This window comes from Syngnathoides biaculeatus, chromosome 13 (genome assembly GCF_019802595.1).
Source record: "Syngnathoides biaculeatus isolate LvHL_M chromosome 13, ASM1980259v1, whole genome shotgun sequence".
NCBI lineage: Eukaryota > Metazoa > Chordata > Actinopteri > Syngnathiformes > Syngnathidae > Syngnathoides > Syngnathoides biaculeatus.
The window spans coordinates 1,298,621-1,315,865 of NC_084652.1; positions in this window are offsets into that span (position 1 = coordinate 1,298,621).

Here is a 17,245-nt window from a genome sequence, read left to right on the forward strand (position 1 = left end):
AGAAAGACGAGCATTCTAATAATTGGGCCAAATTCAAGAATTTTCTTCTCTCCCTATCATACGCCCAGTTATCGGATATTTCCTAAAGTTTATCCTGAATGATGTTTTTTTTTTTTTTGTGGTAGGTGAGGTTTGATTTTGTTTGAATTATTTTTGAGGAATAAGCTGCTCTGGGTTGGTATTGTCATTTTCATTAATAAAAAGATATTCTTGGTTGCTGAAATTTTCCGTGTTGGGAAGCGACATCACGGAGGGGCTTAATCAAGAGCCAATAATATTACGGCAGTCCGAGTGGTACAGTGCCGCACATCGGCACGCCGCCTGCATGCAATTTTCAAAATCATTCATCAAAACGAATTTTCCAGTCACATGATGGTTTTGAGGCTCCACATAGAATACACTGCACTGTACTACATTGCATAGAACCATAAAAACATTGTGCAATTGTCAGGGGGGAAACAAATTGTTAGACAGGATAATGGGCAACCATATAAGGAAAGACTTTGGATATTTTTAAATATATGAATGTGAACGTCAATAATGAAGGTTATATGTCAGTGTATTAATTCACTATTCATGAACTATTTGGGTTTTCAAATGAAAACAACTTTATGTTCAACTTCTCAGGTCCCATTGTACGCTGCTTATTCGTGCCGAACCATACGCATCGATTCTGGAACTGAATCAGTGCTCTGTATCAAATATGAAATACATTCCGTAAAGAGCAGCACACTTGCGTGGGGCTGTTTGCCTCCGATCGCCGCAAACGCTGCACACCACTCCCTTTTCACGGTCATGCCGCTCACATTAGGCCACGCCCACTCCCATCTGTTCCCATGGCGAGAGGCGTCGTCGGCCGTCCGGGCCCGCGGGACCTCGGTGGTCTGGAATGCCTCCGAGGTGGCAGAGCCGCAGCGTGTAAACAGGACACCGGGGGGATAGAGGGACGGCGGAAGGCTCGAGGGATGAAAACGCCGAGTCAGCAGCCTCGGCGGGCCGCCCTGGGAAGAGGAAAGCCACGAAAGCTCAAGCGGTGCGGTGCAAGCCCCCGCACCTGAGCTTTCTGGCCAGCAGATGGGGGTTGAAGTCAAAGATGTCCTGGATTCATTTTCCATACTTCTTCTTCCCCACCACGAGCTGCTTAATTAATCAAGCATGGTTATTTTATCAGAGCAAACCATCTTGCATGATCCAGCGTACAAAATTAAACCAATGACTATATCCTGTGCAACTATGAACAACCCAACAACAGCAAGCGATGCGATGTTCACTTAATAGTAACTATAATTCATAAATGACCACCTGTCTGAATAGCTGCTTAGATTTTATGTTTATAAACAATTGGCGCTCTCATCGTAGATAACCCTTGCATCTCTGAATCATTTTTCAGGATATCCCTGCAACCCCAATGTAAAATTGAACAAACCATATTCCACATTTATGACACAAACAAACCATATCCCACATTTAACCAATCTAAAAATTTCCATGCGCTTTTGACAGGACTTCAAACTTCAACCAAGTAATCACCTCATCAAGTCCTAAACTTTCTTTTTTTTTTATTATTATTATTTTTATTTTATACAGAGCCCTTGAAAAATCTCCAACTGCAGGACAGAAAATTCTGAAACATGCTGGGGGGAGTGGGGAACAAAAAAACAAAACACTTTGGCCACAAAGTACCCGCTGAACATCTATCATTAAAAAAAAAAAAAAATTCAGGTGAATGAGACTATTGGGAGAAAAATGTCATAATGATACTGAATACACTAAGTGGCCTATGTTGAGAAGCACTGTTACTTACATTTGAAATTTGTCCGCAATTCATATTAAACAAAACTCTAATCTAATGTGGGGGGGTGGGTTGGTGCACCGGTATCCATCCACATGTTGTGCACGCCGCCTGTTTCCAATAATATCCCGGCAGTGGCGGCGGGCGATGACAGGCGGAGAAGTGATTTACCTCCTCGCCCTTTTTATTACACGTCTTTGTTGCTACTTGAGGTAGCCGCCGCTAACTACCATAGATGGCCGCCGACTCCGCTGGCGTGAAACGGATGAGGTGAGATTTGCACCAGGGGGCGGGGAAGGGGGGGGGGGTGATTTAGTTCATTTGTGGAAAAAGACAAAAGTTAGTCGAGATGTAGTGCGGAGGTATTATATCGCAGATAGTACATCCATCCATTTTCGAGAGTGAACGTCCTCACTAGGGTCACGGGTGAGGTGGAGCAGACTTTAGCGCCTAGCTGGTCAATTCCAGGGCCCCTCGACGCGAACGATCGTTTACACACACAGTCATGCCTATCCATTACGACCGTAAACAGGAAGGGGCTGAGCGCGGATCCCTGATGCAGTCCCACTTCCACCTTAAATTGTTCTGACACACCTATGGCACATCTCACCGCTGTTCTGCTGCCCTCATACATGTCCTGTACTATGAGGAATTTAATCTCAGTATGCGGGATTAACACAAAGCAGAACACGGAACTCCACGCAGGGAGGCCAGAGCCAAGAGTTGAACTCAGAACCCGAATTACTTGCTCATAGTGCTGCCGGACAGAAAAGTCTTCTCATTATACAATTACATTTACACATTTTTTTTTCAAAAATTCACATTCTAAGTAGTGTACTTGAGTATTTTTCAGAGACGGAGAAGGATGTCATTATCGTCCTGCATCGCCTCGCCGAGTGACGCACCCGTGCGGTCAACTCATGGCTTCACCGAAAGGCAGGCGCCGAAAAGAGTTGATGCAGCTCGCACAAGAAGAAGAAGAAGAAGAAGACGTTTTTATGACAAATCACACACGTGGAATTAGGACGGACATTTGCGTGATTCATTTTATGCGAGAGGTTAAAACAGGCCACAGCGTCGGCAGATAATTCGAATTAGATCGTATTTCAGCGAGACATATGCTTTCCCTTTCCTGGATCACTGAGGCATGTAATAAAACACACCACGCGCGCACACAAACTTTTTTTTTCCCTTAACCTCAAGCATCTCCAGCCACGTTAAAGTCGTGTGAACGCTCCTACTGGACATTTGTAGCAAAGGAAAAAGGCAACTTATTGACTGTATAAACGACTTGTTTGCACGATGAGATTATAGCGATGGCTAAAGCGGACATCGTTTGGAAAATTAACTTTTTGATGTTTGTATACAAACGACTTGGGCCTCTACAGTCCATGACCACCCATCAAGTGTGACTCGAGTCAAAAACCGGTTAAAAGCTTTTGTTCTCTGCTCACTTTCACGAATGTTTCCTAAAGTGAGCTGTTCTACACCACCGCCTCAAAGTGGGGCTAATTTAACAAATAACTAAAATGAGCAGGACCTCATGTATCATGTGGAATGACGATGAAAATAATGCATAATATGAATTGATTTCCATGATGATTCAAAGGCGTTGTGCCCTGATCGCATTCACCAAAATCATGTAAGATCAGCTGCAGAAAGATTTAGACGTAAGTTTAGATTGACCAAATTGTCGCTCCGTTGGGCACATGTCAGAGGACGGTCATCTTGCTGTTGACCGCTCGGCAAAAGTGGCAAATTCATAAAGCGAGCCTGCCGCCTGAACAAAATTCAAGGTTTGCTCGCTTTCCCTATGCCAGTTTGCAAAAATAGACCCCCGAGAATGCCAAAATACAAAATCTTTAAAGTCGATTTTCTATCAACAGCAGCGTCTGTCATGGCATCAAAAGAGTATGTTGATCCATCCATCCATTTACTTTGCCGCTTATCCTCACAAGGGTCACGGGGAGTGCTGGAGCCTATCCCAGCTGCCATTGGGCAGGAGGCGGAGTACACCCTCGACTAGTCGCCAGCCAATCGCAGGGCACATGGAGACAGACAAGACTCGCACTCACAATTTGTCATGCTCCTGGCTTCCTGCCCAGGCTGGGCTTGGCCAGCCAATTAGTCAGAGTTGATGACGCCCAGTATATATAGGACGTGGGGGACGACTTGTCCTCCGCTAGATCGCCGTCCTTGATGCCTCGTTCCCGCACTCCTGCTTGGCTGACTTCTGTTCTCCGTGCACCGACCCACGTCTGTCCACCGACCGCCCTCGTAAGCCTGCCGTACTATAACTTCTGCCTGGTTTGGACTGCTTACCTGAACACTGACCTTGGACTGAATTAAGGACCGTCTGCGTGTCTCTGGAGTCGTGCATTTGGGTCCGCCCTCGTGCCCCGTTCGTGACACAATCACACCTTGGGGCAATTTAGAGTGTCGAATTAATGTTGCGTGTTTTTGGGATGTGGGAGGAAACCGGAGTGCCCGGAGGAAACCCACGCAGGCACGGGGGAGAACATGCAGACTCCACACAGGCGGGTTGGGGATTGAACCCGGGAGCTCAGAACTGTGAGGCCGACGCTTTCCAGCTGATCCACCATTCCAGAGTATGGTTAAGTTTTAAAATACTTTTATTATATTTTGGATGACTTTTCCCTCACATTTGCGTGACATAAATCACAAAGCATCAAACACTGATGACATTTTTTTGTACTTGAGTTCAGATGTTCAAAGTAAGCTGTGCGAAATCTACACATCCCAGAAAGACTCATAGGTTGAGTATTTTAATTTGATATCGTATTTGTATACATAAGGGAATTGTTTTCGTGCAGTTAAGAATATTAAAAAACAAAACTGGTTAGTACAGAATTATTATTATATTATTATCCATCCTACAGAAACACTGTTTCGAAGCAATAACTTCCGGTTTGGCAAAGCCCGATGAACATGCGTCTTCTTTTTCAATATTAAATCATTTTTTTAGTATTGAAGAAGGAGGGTTATAGAAGACCTGGGTTTATGTACTGGACTGTATACATTTGATATAACTCTAAATGTTCTCCACCCACCCGAACTGGAAGTTTATGATGTGAAACGATTCACATTATTTTGTGAAATGATTATCATAATTTGAAACAATTCACATTGTATTGTGACATGATTTATATTATAACATGTAATTAACCACATTCTAATGTCAAATATATCACGTTATAATGTGGTAGTGGCCTTTTTTTTTTGTTTTTTTTGGTGTAGCAGCAATACGCTTCCGTACCTCAGAGCTCTTCATTTGGCTGTCAGCTGTCTTTTCAAGGCGAATAGTTTGACTTTAGTTTTCTTTTACGTGATCGCGTTGTTTAGAAATTGTCACAAAAATGTTAAAAAGCGAGACTTGCAAATTCTACTTGTGCCGACTACGTTTCATCGTCAAAGTGAATGTCTTAATATTACTCAAAACATGGCCTGTACGGCAAATAAAAGTATTATGATGGCAATTATTTCCTTTTTTTATCCCCCCCCCCCACCCCCCAAAGGGAATCTTGTGTGAGCTTGCATGTGAAGCTGAAATGTTTTCGGTTTGGAACTTTGGGTTTTTAAACTCATAAAACGATAATTCAGTGCCCCCCCCCCTCCCCGCCCCTCCAGCTCTGAAGAAGGTAATTTGAAAATGTGTTTAAGATCGAATTCTCCGCTACGTTTATATGCATCTGTGTGTGTTTGTGCGTGTGTGTGGCCTCCATCTTTGTGTGTGTGCTGAAGCGCAGAGCATGAAATGGCTTTAAATTGGCTTTGTTTGCCCTCAGAGGAGCGTTCTCTGCAGATCGTATCCAAATCCCTCGGAGAGGCCGTCCGCAGGGTCGGCGCTTATTTCATTAGCTTGAAGTCGTTGCTCCTTAACGAGCGAAGAGTGTGAGAAAGCGACGGGGGTAAACGCAGGGCCCGCCGGGGCACTTCAAGAAGTGAACGCGCACAACCGAACGCGATGAATAGACGCAATAAAATCAAATAAAATCAGATCAGGACTTCAAGGAAAGTTTTCAAGAGGAATATGCCTCAATCTTCAATCTTTTTGTGTGACGTCACCGCCTAAATAGTAATGATGGCAAGGGTGACAATAGTACATCATTATCATAAGGCCGTTTTTAATATTTGCTCCCTCGCATGAAGAGGAATAAGTTAAGCAACTGTAAAATCTGCTTTTACAAAGCGAATATTGCTCAGTTTTGACACATTTCGACCACTTGAGCAGCTCTGAGCTCGTTGGACTTTTTGGGCGTGTAAGCGCACATATACTGTTTGGCCTGTGGGTGGCGCCAACGTGACAGCCCAGGATGAAAATCCCTTTGGGGGCTTTTTCCAGGAACAAAAGCGGTTGCGGGTCATTTCGGTCAGTTACCTGAAGCGCCCGTCTTAAACGTTTACACACAGTTAAATATCCAATATGAATGTACAGTACATCCAAACAGAGATGATATTGCATTTCAAATCAATGTAGAGATTGCCTGAGAGGGGAAAAACCTTCAAAGCAGACGTATTATTGCTTATGAAGAATCTGAAACATTTCCCAGGAAATTTTAATAAGACTGTGACATGTTTTTGTTCAAATACCCCAAGGATCGAGAATTGTTGTACGCTTTGTGACGCAAGTGAGCCAGCCCTCGTCTGCCAACATATCGCTGGGCCAGAGGCGAGTACAGATTTTGTTTCCGTGACAACAAGGAATCCCGGAATCTAAATCAGCGACATCCAACTGCGACAGGCGCTGGATTCGATTTTCACTCGTGGACGCAGCACTTCCTTACAGCGCTAAATTACCATAATTTCCGGCCTACACACTTTCAACCCTGTGATGCAGCGCCAGTGTTAGTGTGGCGCTAGCGTTAGCGCCCCTGGTTATATGCCTCATACAGAGAAAGAGTGTAATGCTATCCCCGCGCTAATGCTAGCATCGCGCTAAAACTCTTTCTGTGTACCGAGGCTTATGACCAGGTGCGCTCTGGAGGCCGGGAATTGCGGTACATGTTAATTAGGAAAAGGACCCGTTGATTTGGTGCATGCAGTGGACATTTAATGAAAATACAAACTTCCCCTTACAAACATTGCATCGGCAACATCACTGAGCAATCAAGTCGGTCCCGCTTATGAGAAGCAAATGTTGTTAGCTAAAGCATCCAACCAAAGTCAGTGCAGTTCTGCTTTACCTGTGGATTTGATATCGTGTTTTATCCCTCTGGCGAATTTTAGACTTGATTGCTAAGCGGTCAGCTTGCTCAGATGACCATTCTTCATTTTACTGAAACACAAGGGAGTAAAAAGAGGAACTTTCTCGTTCCATGGGGAAATTTCTTCACGTATTTCTGCAAAGCAATCTGTCAATCAAAATGTTGTTTTCACACAATGCAAAACTTTTATGCCCGTCAAATTTGAGTCCGCATAAAGACCACACAGAACTCCTCATGCTAGCTGGCACAATGCTAAAAGCCACCATACTAACTGGAGCAGTGTAATCGCAAAAGTAGAAGAACACGTTTCAGCGAGAACCAAAGAAATAGCCACAGTATTTACTTTTTTTAAATTTTATTTTGCCATTGAATAATATGCTCATATTCCATTCAATGCATTGTGAATACTCTCCGTGAAAAGTGATGTATAAATAAAATGGACTTACTTCACGTATTTCATAATACTGTTATGACTGGAACAAATCTACTCTATTAAACATAGTAAAAATGTATGACCATACCAAAAAAAAAAAAAAAGTCATAACGTTGAAGGGCCACCTCTGAAAAGATGACATTTAAAGCATTTCTGGGCAGGAAATGTGTACTTAGCTGTTTATTTGTTTGACTAACAGGTGAAACGTGGCCACGGAGGTCTCACATTTCCCGCTTCTGGTTTGGTTTTGCGGCACTAATGCGTCCCCCGCGCGGCGGTGAGCTGATAGCCGCTGACACGCAGACTAAACAAGATGGCGGTGGTGACAGCGGATGTGGAATCAGAGCCTGCGGACGGCCTACGCGTCCAATTTTGTGGAGTCTCGTGAATTGGCGATGGTACTTTTGCTTTATATTTGGCCATTGAAGGCTTTCAAATAAGGTGAGTATGGAAACATCTGCTTTTTTTTTATCCTGCCTACAAGTTGTGGATGGGGAGCTAAATTAGCATGTTTTCCCCTTGTTGATTATATTTTTGATCTTATTTGTAATATCGTCAGAAATTATTGCTTTTCAGTGTTTGTCAACAATAACTGACAAACCAAAAGTTATCGTGGATATAATGACATGATAGAATCGAGCCAAGTTAGCAATACAAAGCTAACAAGCTAGCATGGGTTTACAACAATGATGCAATGGGGACGTTTGGAAGTTCACTCCAAGCGTGCTCTCGGCACTCAAATAATGATACTCATATCAATTAAATCATTACACAAAAAAGGGCAATTCCTACCTTCGTTTGAAAGCAATCTTTTATTTTATGGATTTTACAATTTTTTTCCTCCAGATGATAAATTGTTGGTTTTTGATTGGTGCATGCTATAACAGTCAAAATTATAATAAAATCTTAAATATTTCACTGTTTGTCATGACTATATATTTGACTTTCACGTTGAGTTAATTAATTCATTATTAATCTAATTTGTGATTAATCTGTATAATTGTGTGTCATTACTAGAGTTCAATCACAAACATACCAAGTATAGAGAAGAAGGCTTTAATTTTAAATATTCATTTGACAAAGGTTTATTTTCATTAGTCTAATACAGGTATGAAGTTTGACATGCGTAGCATTCCCAAGACTGATAGCTAAAAACAATACAAAAATTAAGTAAAATAAACTGTTCACAATGGTGGTCCATTCTTCACATGTTCCGAATGAGCCTTAGTATATTATGAATTTACACTAATGCAGTTGTAGTCATACACTTCCAAACCATAAATGTAAAACTATGAAATGAAAAAGTAGAAAGTATGCCGCTGACTGCAGGGGCGTGCCCGCAGTCGCGCAAATTGGTTCAGAACCTCAAAACCTCACACGGCGGGATCGTCATCAACCGAGGAGCCCCTTTTACAATAACGGCAAAACATTTGGACAGCAAATTTCACAACAGTCTTAAGTCGCTTGTTTCCTTTCCTCTGTGAAAGCAAAACCAAATGGAACCATAATTCATGTTATTGCTAACGCTCGTATTTTTCCTAGCTAGTTTGGTCGTCCTGTGTCAACTGACAGTGGAGCAAAAGCGGTTTTACATGTTCATTTGTTTGTTTGGATGTCCTCTAAAACATGTTGACATTGGCCTCCGCGTTAATCCCAATAATTAAGCAGTTTCACTACGCTGTGTTTAACTTCACCAACGCTTGAGGTTTTCATTCACTTCAACCCAATCTATTTTTAATCGCTGGATAAAAAAGCAAGCTTTGTGTGGTGTTAACCTGACTGGAGGCTTATACTTTCTTTGGCACACGGCAGCAGGGCGTCGGGCACATTTCTTTTGCCCGGCCGAATATAAAGTGAAACCTCATCCAGACGAGGTACAAATGAGCGCGACGGTCTGAGCGAGCCAAGTGCGAAGGCTGACCCGGAGCCAAGCAGTCTTTCAGCGAGCCAGCCTCTGTCAGGCCAGGCGGGCTCCGAGTGCGCAGCTTACCGGAAACCGGCCTAGTTTGATTGAGTTCCTGTTATTGACTGCCTTTTTTTTTTTTTTTTTTTTTTTTTTTTAACTTTTCAGCCAGGCTAATTTTTTCCTCTGCCAGCTGTCAGAATCCAGACTACAGAATTCAAGGCCTCACTCACTCACACCTTTAGACTGCAAACAGTCATTCATCACACTATGGCAAGCATGAAGTATTTGATAAGCAATTGACCTTTCGCTGAAGCGGGACAACACAACCATTTTTAAAATCAGATTCCCACCCACCCCTTTTTTTTTTAATATATACATATATATATAAATGTGACAGACCTCATATATGAAGGAAAAGTGTGCCCTGCTCTTATAATATGTCGTGTACTTCGAATGACCGCACATATAACTAAACTGCTGACAAAAAAATAAATAGTAATAACAGAATGAGGAATATATTTAGCAAAAGCGTTTGCCAAGAGAACAGGAGAATTTGGCTTTCCTATAGTTCTTAAAACAAGTAAACACTGACCTTTTATTTTCCTAGCATAAAAACAAAGTCCTAAAACTAGTAGATTTTTACTACAAACACCTACAGAAATAGGATATTTGTTCTTTTAGACCACAGGTGTCAAACTGAAGCCCCGGGGGGCCAGATCCGGCCCGCCAAAGGATTTTATGTGGCCCGCGAAGCCAAATCCAGAGTGTCAATTTCCACGATTCTTGTAAAAATCTGTACCACATTTTCAAATTGTCATATATCACGAATGACAAAATTGAGATATTACAAATATTTTTGTGTTACCAAACGTGAATAGTTAAAAAAAAGACATTGCCCTTGATTTCTTATTCCAAAACTACTTCATAAATTGATGATGTAAATATGAGGAGATGATTAAATATTTTTGTTCCACAGTCATAACGGCCCTCTGAGGGAAACCGGACCAACAATGTGGCCCGCGAGAAAAATGAGTTTGACACCCCTGTTTTATACTAACCTTACTAATAACCAGTAATCCAGTCAAATGCTCGAGCGCAAAATATGTCCGTTAAGAAATATTTTGCCACGTCACGAGTGATGTGAGATCTGGTCTTGATTTGGAAAAAAAGAAAAAAAAAAGACAAGAAAATTTCGGCACCCAAACCAGACATCTGTCAAAGTAAAAATGTGCTAGTTGATTTTTGTCGGATTTGGATGACTAAGCGAATGGCTGCATAGCTCAATCCAAAACTCGTATTCATCTCGGTTCATTTATGGATTTGGAAATGGAGCAAGGGAAAAAAAGAACGTTTACTCAGGGATACACAGTCACATGTAGTGATTTTTAGCATCTGCACTATTTTTCAAAAATTATTAATTTTTTTTTAATTCAAGGTGTAGAGAAGGTCTCAGCAACCTTTTCGAGGCTGAGGGCTACTTCGTAAGCACCAATCGTATGAAGGGCTACGTGACCTGTTTGCAACACATTTCAGATTCAGTTCATTACATGTACATAAAATATTTTTTTTATGTATTGTAGAAAATGACATTACAGGTATTTTGAAATTTGAATTCACGTAAGTCAGATTCAGAATTTAAAGCACAAATAATAGTAAGAATTTGTGGCCTATTGTATTTTTAGAACGTAGCTCGCGGGTGCCTTGTATGATCCTCGTGGGCTACCATTCGCCCGCAGGCACCGCGTTGGTGACCCCTGGTGTAGCGCGTAGTAAAACTAAGTAAAACAGAGTATATGTGCGTGAATGAGAGGGCCGGAGGAGGAAGAGGCAAGCTCCAGGGAGAAGAGATAGCGAGGGTGGACGACTTCAAATACTTGGGGTCAACAATACAGAGCAATGGTGAGTGTGGTAAGGAAGTGAAAAAACGGGTCCAAGCGGGGTGGAACAGTTGGCGGAAGGCGGAAGAATCTCTGCTAGGATGAAGGGCAAAGTTTATAAAACAGTGATGAGGCTGGCCATGATGTACGGATTAGAGACAACACGAAGCAGAAATGAAGAAATTGAGGTTCTCGCTCAGAGTAAACAGGTTGGATAGGATTAGAAATGAGGTCATTAGAGTGACAGCTCAAGTTGGACGTTTTGGAGACAAGGTTAGACAGAGCAGACTTCGATGGTTTGGACATGTCCAGAGGCGAGAGAGTGAGTATATCGATAGAAGGGTGCTCAGGATTGAGCTGCCAGGCAAAAGAGCGAGCGAGAGGAAGACCAAAGAAAAGGTTGATGGATGCTCTGAGGGAGGACATGAGGACAGTCGGTGTTTTAGAGGAAGATGCACGAGATAGGTTTAGATGGAAAAAGATGACATGCTGTGGCGAACCGTAACGGGGCAAGCCGAAAGGAAAAGAAGAAGTGCAGAGCGTAGCTTCAGTCGCACCCTAGGCCGCAGTTCCGCATTTACAGCAACCGAGCGATGATACGACGCTGGCTCTCCCTCCCCATCCATTTGGTTCGACAACGTTCTGAAGGACATTTGGCGGGGCGAAAAGATGGATTCTTCAGAAGAGGTAATTATGGTGTGATTATTTTCTGCTACAAAAACCAAAACTAATGTGTTCAGTTAGCTTTTTACAAACGGGAGGCAACGGGCGGACGCTCGCGCAGGTTCGGCGGCGGGAGGCCAGGCGGTGATCTGGCGGTCGTCCCGCTTTTGCACGGAGAGGGAGAAAGAGAGCGAAGCCTGAAAGATGTGCCTGGAGTACAATAGCGCACTTCGCCGCAGCATCGCCATCCGGGCAGCTCAGCAGACGCGTGTGCGCGCCAGAAACAATAATAAAACAGTCCTCCTATTTAGTCCTCCTCCGCTGAGATGATATTCTCTGAGTCATGACATTAGCGGTTTAGCGTTTTCTTCCCTTCGCTCTTTTAATGTCACTGCTGGGGGCATCGAATAACATTGGATATATTTGAATAAGGGCCGTGTAGATCTGTGGTGCTTTGAGTATGAAAAATTAGACCGCTGTGGCCGACTGCTTCAAGGAAAACTTCAAAAATAACATCCGGCAACAATTTCATCAAGGGTCCGCGTGATTTATTACAAAAACGTCACATCTGATAGTGTTGGGAATCCCAGAGTAACTCGCGATACAATATTATCGCCATTACTTGCCAACCATAATATCATCATACGGTGATTATGCGAAAATCGTCTGAAAAATACATTTGAGAGACTTTGCGGTATCGGCAATTTTCATAGTACTTTATTATATGAAGTTAATCCAGCCATCCATTTTCTGAGCCGCTTATCAAGAAGTTCATTAAAACAAATAATATTGATAAACCTAGTCGGAAAAATTAAATGTAAATCGTGACGTAACTATCATCAAAACACCTGAAAAAAATAATTTAAGCTTTTATGTTAATTGATTGTGTTAACCTTCTAAAACAAAGGAGTATTAAAAAAAATGAAGAAAAAAATGCATCTTTACAGGAAACAAGTCAGACTATTACGAGAAATAAAATTATTATAGTTCCTTTTCCAAGGATTTATTTTAACAATAAAAGAATAAATACCAGATTTTAATAGTCAAAATTCCCCTTATAAAAAAAGTGTCTCTCTCTTTCTCTGTCATTCCTCCTCATGGGTAAACTAAGTATATTATTAGGTATTATATAAGTATATCATAATAATATACTGCATATATTTTTAACTGATTCAGCCCCTGTATTATTTCAGATGATTTGATGATTGCGTGTTTTTACCCAGCGAGTGATCGATCTCGACACAAACACCCTCGTTCCTGAGTGAACCGCTTCCACATTCACACTCTCACGCCTTGTGGGAATTTTGAAAATGTGTAATTTGTGGATAGCTGCATCCTACTCCAGCCCTGTAGGTGGCGACAATGCACATTACAAAGTGGTTGAATCCCAGCAAGGAGATGCCATTATGTCAACAAATCTAGATTTTCTTCTTAATGCTCAAGCAGTAAAAACCGTTAAGGGCATGTTGCAGTTCAAGAAGCTACTTGGACTATTGATTCCGAGGCACCAGCGCGCCACCTGTCAGCAAACACACAAATCCATTAAGAGCGACCCGGTGGTGCTGATTGCTTTGGCCCCGACCTCAGCTGCTTATTTACTCAGGGCATGGTTGCCAACGGGGGGCCACACATGGGGGCGGTGAGGAATAATTTGAATTCCATCCAGTAGATTTGTGGTGGGGGCGCCGGTTGGAGAGGACCCCCCCCCCGCCGCTCGCCAACCCGCCATCGCCATCGCCATCGCCACCCTCGCAACTCACACAAACAGCCAGTCAGTGTCTGCGCGATGGGCTGAAGCCAGACTCCTGACACAGCGCCGGCCGTGCAGAGAGCCGCCCGGTGTTGATACAGCTGGGCCGGGCCGAGGTGCCGAGAAGTCAAGTGACTTGACCGGGGTCACCTCTCTCTGCCACACACGTGCGCACGCACACAAACACAGCGACGAGGACGGCCTGCACGGCTTCGCTCAGATGTGCCGCTCCGGCTTTCGGAGCGGACCGCAACTGCCTCGTCTCAATGGGCAATTCTGTTTTGGCGCCATCCCTACTTTAAAATGATTTGACAAGACGTAATATGAGAAAATGAAGTATCAAATTCATACCGCTATACTTGAAAAGAAAGTTTTGATGATTTGATACATGCAGACACACTGTATGCTGAAGACTCTAACTTGTCACAACCCAGACTAAACTTAACCCCTCCTCATCATACAAATCTGGTTTGTCATTCAAGGTGACTTTTACATACTTCTTTTATTACTAAAGTACTGTTCTTTTTTTTTCTCTTTATTGAGGCCCTGTAGCTCAGTGGTTAGAGCACTGGTTTGGTAAATCCGGGGGTTGTGGGTTCGTATCCAACTGGGGCCTCCACTCCCTGAGAAGGGTTGCGTCAGGAAGGGCATCCGGATGTGCGTTCATCTGAGATGACACGCCGTTGCGACCCCGAAAGGGACAAGCCGAAAGAAACTCTCTCACTATACTTTTCTCTTTATACAGGGCTTTGGCAGCATCAAGTACTGTAGCATTTTTGGGTGTTTTAGAAATACCACAAAACGACAAATAGGTGAGTTTCTGCAAGGTTCCATGGGTGGTTTTGGGGACAAGCGGTGGTGATTTTATTAACACAGAAACGCTAATATGCAAGGGTTACAGCACTGGGGTCAAACTGAAGGCCAGTTCTGTCCCGCCACATCATTTTAATTGAAAGCAAAAGCAAATCATGTGTTTCTTGCTAAAATACAAAAATTGCAAATTGCCTTCACTTTTAAAGACTTCGAAGAGCAGACTTCGATGGTTTGGACATGTCCAGAGGCGAGAGAGTATACTCATATTGGTAGAAGGTTGCTGAGGATGGAACTGCCGTAATAGTTCCGATACATTCAACCAGGCTTCTAATTTCAATACTAATTAAACATCGATTTTGGGGTTGTGCATATAATAATATGAGGCCATCATACATTTAGATGTCGTCACAGTCACAATGGCCTTCTGAGGGAAAACGAGTTTGACCCCCCTCATGTGTCATTCAAGAATATTTGTGCCCAGATGAAAGTGAAGACATGTGAGACGGGCCGGATCCATTTTTGGGGGTGTACGATTTGAGTATTAGGAAAATATCGTGACGTTACATATTCTGAGGGCTGCGCCCGATATCACAAATTGTGACCCCACCGCAGGGGTCGCATTTGGGAATATTTGTGTGCAGCTGAAAGTGAGACAATCTAAGAATGGCGTGAAAGATTTTGGGTGTTGGGATCACTCGTAAGGAAAGCAGAGCGAGGTCACATGTTCTGATAGGCCAACCCACTCTCACGCCACATTTCAGAAGACTTTTTTTTGGGTGTTAGTATTAACAATAATGAAAATTGATCATTTTTGTTACCTGTCAGCCTTTCAAAACAAATTTCAATCATAGTTAAACTCACATTCATCAATCTACGTGTCACCCCCCCGTTGGCATTCATACGACAAGATAACTTTTTGCTCAAATAAACAAGTTAAGATTCCACGTTGAGTGAAAATTGTGACAATATCATCAATATTTCAGTATTCTATTTTTGTTCGCGCCTCGATTCAATAATAAATTCATTTGGCAATGTTGCATTAAGGTGTCACGTTACTTATTACTTCATTTTAATCCATCGAGTTAAATTTGTGACACATGCAGCTTGGCACAACTTCCGTGAATATTCAATAACGCTTTTTTTTTTTTTAAAAATTCCCTGCTGTCTCGTGGCCGTTTCTCTCCAGAGTGGATTTGCATTAAAAAAAAAAAAAAAGAAACTTTCATTGTCAAGGTCTTGCACCCTGCCCTTGTCTCCGTCTCTATCTGTCCGCGCCTCGCCTGGACCGGCCGCTCTTCCGTCTCGTGACAGGCCAGCGACGTGTTTCCACCTCGTGAGTTGGCCCAGGTGGTTTTAATTGAAACGCTGAAGAAGATGGATGAGCCTTGTTACATACGTCCAGACGAATCGGAACAGGGGCTTACGCTGGCCTATGCCAGACACGTGCACACTTTTTAAAAATTATTATGTGATTGATTGAAAGGTGTGTGTGTGTGTGTGGGGGGGGGGATGCTGCAGGTATTTGCTCGAGAATGTGTAAGAGGTGTGTGCGTGTCACTCAGGAGCAATGTCGGCCAGTGTCGGAACATTCTGCTCAAGTGGCCTCTTCTCATTTCGAATGACTTCAGCAAAACAAAAATGATGACATTGACAGACATTTTTTTTTGGGGGTGTAATTGTTGATTTATTATGCTCATTTTAATCGGAAGGCAGGAATATCACTTGCCGCTGTGTTGTTTATAGAAATGTACATCTAACGAGGTGGATTATGCGCAGATATTTGAAATGTAATTGCAGATTCCAAAAGCAAGTCATTGCACACACAACTTGTATGGCCGTCCGACAGGTGCGCTAACGTGCATGTAGTTAAGACTTCATAAAATGAAATAAAATTTGCATTTTCTTTAATGTGGCGGCATGGTTGCTCACCTGGTAAAGCGTTGGCCTCACAGTTCTGAGGTCCCGGGTTCAATTCCCAACCTGCCTGTGTGGCGTTTGCTTGTTTCCCCCCGTGCCTGCGTGGCTTTTCTCCGGGCACTCCGGTTTCCTCCCACATCCCCAAAACACGCAACATTAATTGGAGGCTCTAAAAACGGTGTTCTCTGACCTCTATGACACACAAGATGGCGTAATTGGAAACCTGTCCATTGGACAGGCTAAATTGCCCCTAGGTGTGATTGTGACTGCGGCTGTTTGTCTCCATGTGCCCTGCGATTGGCTGGCGACCAGTTCAGGGTGTACCCCGCCTCCTGCCCGTTGACGGCTGGGATAGGGTCCAGCACTCTCCGCGACTCTTGTGAGGATAAGCGGGTAAGAAAATGGATGGATGGATTTTCTTTAATGTCGCTAATATGATTTATTTATTGGCCGGTTTCAGTCTTTTTGCCAAACTTCCTCACAGACCCAATTAAAAAAAACAAAAAAAAAAAACAACCGACATCCACATACACTCCACAGTTTGAATGGAAAAATACCGATACTGCCCCGGTTACAATCTGACCATGCGGAGGAGCGCCCAAGTTCCAGCCCATTTTGTGATAAAATAAAAACGCCTTTTTCTATCTCGGCCAACACTGATCGATTGATTTTCAGTGACTTGAAGGTGAAGATGCGTAGAAACGGCCCTTCAATTTTTCTGTGGTCCTCAGATGAAAACACTAAAATAGCGCTGCTATAGGGTAATTCTTCCAAAATGGGATTTTTAGTTTTATTTTTTTGAGCACCTATCCTATCAGTGACACGGCACCACCGGCTTTGTGTAAAAGGGAAGGGCCGCCACTGGGCGC